This window comes from Nematolebias whitei, chromosome 3 (genome assembly GCF_014905685.2).
Source record: "Nematolebias whitei isolate Nwh7 chromosome 3, NemWhi1, whole genome shotgun sequence".
Taxonomy (NCBI): domain Eukaryota; kingdom Metazoa; phylum Chordata; class Actinopteri; order Cyprinodontiformes; family Rivulidae; genus Nematolebias; species Nematolebias whitei.
Window position 1 is genome coordinate 35,275,053 of NC_056500.1, and position 4,716 is coordinate 35,279,768.

Genomic DNA, 4,716 nt, shown 5'->3' on the forward strand with positions numbered 1-4,716 from the left:
ATATATATATATATATATATATATATATATATATATATACCATATTTAAACAATTGTAGGGCTTTGATCATTGATAGGCAGTTGCACAGTGTGTTATAGAAGGTTCAAGGTTCTTTATTGTAATTCGCATCATGTGGTACATGAGGTGGAACGAAACTGTGTACAGTAGGTTAACTCAAGGTTCCAGTTATACCCAAAAATAGCAAAAATATGAAGTATAAAAAAGAATCAGTATCTGATATACCCTATATATAATATAATATAATAAATGTAGTCTCAAGGGGGCAGCACAGGGGCGCAACTGGCAGAGCTTTTTTTATTTAATTTAATTAAACACAGAACTACAGAACACTACAAAATAGAAAGATATATACAAACACTTGTGAAGGGTGTCATAACTACAGTTTACAAGCTGGGGGGGGGGGGGGGTGGGTTTACAAAATGTTGAAAATTGATAAATACATATATAAAAAACATTAAATGAAAAAAGAAACAAAAAGGAGCAAGACAATATGCAAAACTTAAAACAACAAGTTTTTAGATATCTGTTGTGAGATGGTTCTAGCAGTTTTCCAGTTTTTTAATCTACTTATTGAAGAATAGTACAACTTGAATTCGTTCATAAAACACGGGAAGGAGGGCTTATTATCCCTCCACTTTCTACAATGAATGTGGTACTTTGCATAAGGATGACTATATTTATGGCATCAGAGTAATCCGAGTTTAAATTATCCATATAAAATAAAATGGCATCAGCATCAAAAGAAGGAATGTTAGCTGCTGCCCCTCAGCGAGAAGGTCGCTGGTTCAGATCCTGGCCTGGGTACCCTTCTGGGTGGAGTTTGCATGTTCTCTCTGTGCATACATGGGTTTTCTCCAGGTAGTCAGGTTTTCTCCCACAGACCAAAAACATGCATGTTAGACTGATTGGTAACTCTAAATTGTCCTCAGGTGTGAGTGAGAGAGTGAATGGTTGTTTGTCTAATTTGTCTCTACGTGTCCCTGTGATGGACTGGAGACCTGTTCAGGGTGTACCCTGCCTGTCGCACAGTGATTACTAGACATGGGCACTGGTTAGCCCCGTGACACAAAAAAGAAGAAGCGGGTAAAGATAGTGGATGGATGGATGGATGGAAAAGATGAGAACAGAACAAATAGGTTTGCCCACTATGTTCAATCAGATCAGCAGCACAAGGTCAGCAACATGGATAGTCAGCATCACATAACAACAATCAAGAGGCGTCACAGTGATTTATGTTTTCACAGTGATTATCCAGATTCATATAGTAGCCTCAGGGTAGAAGCTGTTCCTCAGTCTAGTGGTTCTACACTTAATGCTCCTTAACCTCCTTCCTGAGGGGAGTGGGGCAAAAAGTGTGTGTGCTGGGTGAGTGGGGTCCTTCATAATGCAGGTGGCTCTCTTCCTGCATCTGGAGGTGTAGATGTCTGTGATGGTGGGGAGACTGATTCCAACAGTCTTCTGTGCAGCCTTCACCACTCTCTGCAAAGCTTTTCTTTCTGCAGCTGTACAGCCTCCATGCCACACGTTGATGCTGGAGCACAAGATGTTCTCCACTGCACACCTGTAGAAGGAGGTGAGGACTGAGCTTCCCAGACCAGCTCGTCTCAGCCGCCTGAGGAAGTAGAGTCTCTGATGAGCTTTCTTGATCAGGCTGGTGGTGCTGTTGCCCCAACTGAGGTTGTTGTTTAGGTCTTGTACCAGTCAAACAGACTTCTCTGCGACTCCAGATTTCCTCATGCAATACCACACCTCCTCCCTTGGCACTCTGTCATATGCTTTTTCGAAATGCACAAAGACAATGTAGTTCTTTCAGACTCTTTCTGTACTTCTCATCAATAATATGCGTCCAATCTCTTTGCTGAACACTGACTACAAGATATTTGCTTCCATACTTGCAAAACAGATTTAAAATGTCTTGGATCCACTTATTGATGAAACTCAATCGAGATTCATGAGGAATAGACATACTGTATCTCCAACAATATTTAACTTGCTTTAGAGTTAATTAATTACTCATGTCTGTGTTCTGATGAAAGTTTTATCTTCTTCCTGCATTTTGATAAAGCATTTGACACCGTAGAGCATATTTCAGACAATAGATCCTTTTGGATTTGGTAATTTTTTCTGTAAAAATTATGTGCACCAATGGTAACGTTCCATCAGACTTAAAAAATGGGACTTCACCAAGATTTGAATTACAGCAGGGCATCCGACAGGGCTGCCTAGCTTCTCCTTATTTATTCATCCTGTGAATACAACTTCTATCCACCCATATAAAAATAGTCAGATAAAAGGTATCTTTATTGCAGGTAGACAAATTGCAATCTGTCAGTTAGCTGACGATACTCCGTTATTCCCAAAAGATGCCACCCAAGTTCCCATTGCTATCCAGACAATAGACATGTTCTCTGCAGCTTCTGGACTCTGTTTAAACCTGAAGAAATATGAGCTTTTACCTCTTAAAGACTGCAACAACACAATGGTTTATAATGTTCCAGTCAAAAACAAACTCTCCTACCTCGGGATTACAATAACGAAAAATTATATGGATAGAGGTTCTGGAAACTTTAATCTTATTATTTAAAAATCAAGAAATAAACTGACCCAGTGGCTTCAAAAAGACTTGTCTCTGAACGGAAGAACATTGTAAACAAAGGCAGAGGGATTGTCTCGTCTCACATACGCAGCTGTCCCTCTGGCTGTCCACAAGCAAATCTGGACCACCATTCATAAGTTATTATTTAGTTTAAATGGAAAAATAAAACACATTATGTGATTGTACTTCCTCCAGTTATTTAGCAGTCAACAATGGTGTACCACAAGGCTCAGTCTTAGGACCCACCCTCTTTACAATCTACATACATAATGTAGGTAAAAACATTCCTAATGCATCCATACATTTCTACGCTGATGACACAGTTGTTTATTGTCGAGCTAAAACTGTTGATACGGCTTTCCAGCTTTTAAAACCTGCATTCATTCATTCAACCTTTATTTAGACGGGTAAATCCCATTGAGCCTCGAGGACTCATTTACAAGAGAGACCAGATTTCAACAAAGAATGATGACAACAATGGACAACAGTGACAACAATAAACAGTTATAAAAAGTCATACTCCAGGTTTTTTTTAAATAAATAGGATGGCTAAAAAAAATGTAAAAAAAAAAAAAATCAAAAATTCAACAACATCCAGACAGATTTGTTCAGCCTCAAACTTGCCCTAAATGCCAAAACCAAAGAGATGCTTTTTTCAAATAGGAAGTTGGTCCCAGCAGTTCTTCCTCCGATTTTATCCTCAAATGGTGTTCCCATTGAGTTTGTTGATTCCTATAAATATTTGGGTAACTTGGTCGACTCACATCTCTCTTTTAAGCTCCATGTGGAAAACATGGTAAAGAAACTGAAAGTTAAACTGGGTTTCTTTTTCAGAAACAGATTCTGTCTAACCCTGAATGCTAGAAAACGCCTTGTATCTGTGACTTTCCTTCCCTCCATTGATTATGGTGACATTATTTACATGAACGCTCCTACAAGAACCCTGCAGATGTTGGATGCTGTCTATCATGGTGCACTAAGATTCATAACTGGCTGTGATTATCGTACCCACCACTGCACCCTGTATTCACTGGTTAACTGGACATCATTAACTTCACACAGACTCTCTCACTGGTACATTTTCATCTTTAAATCACTTCTTGGTCTGCTGCCATTATACATCTCCTCCTACATGTCTCTGCATGAGTGCAGCTACGGCGTGCGCTATCAGGACATTATTAACTGCAGTGTTCCTTCAGTGAGGACTGAACTAGACAAAAGGATCTTCTCCTGCTCTGCTCCTGTTTCCTGGAATATCTTACAAAAAGATCTGAAGCTCTCGACCTTGACCTCTCTAAGTGGCTTTAAGAATCTTTTGGACTCCTGGCAAGGACTACTGCAGACATGTTCCTGTTGTTAGTTTTCTACATTATCCTTAGAATCTATATGTTTTTTGTTACTTTTTTAGCCATCCTATTTGTTAAAAAAATAAAATTAAAATAAAATAAAATAAAAAATAAAAAAAACAATTGTATGACTTTTTATAACTGTTTATTGTTATCGCTGTTGTCCATTGTTGTCATCATTCTTTGTTGAAATCAGGTCTCTCTAGGCTCAATGGGATTTACTTGTCTAAATAAAGGTTGAATGAATGAACATTATGTGAAGAAATTATTATGAACACTTATGATTGATTTAGACTTTCTTGACTTTACTACTCTTAATAATACCATTAAAATTAACTGGATAAAGCCATTTTTACACAACCCTACATCTACGTGGAACTTTATACCCAAATATGTTTTTTCTACTCAAATATGTACTTCTGTGTGATTATAAAATAGATAAACTTCCCCTTTGGTTATCAAATTTTCATAAACAAATGTTGTTGGCATGGTCTTTGATTTATAAACACATTTTTTTCTCCACATAAATGTTTAATTTGGAACAATCAACACATGAAAAATAAATCTACATTTTTTAACTTGTGGTTTGATAACAACACAATTCTAGTATCTCAGTTAATTAATGATAATGGGAATTTGCTGAAGTATTCTGAGTTCCTGCAAACATTTAATTTTCCTGTTACCCCAAAATAATTTGCTATAGTAATGGATGCTATTCTCTGGTTGTCTAACTTTATTAAAGAGTGTGGAGA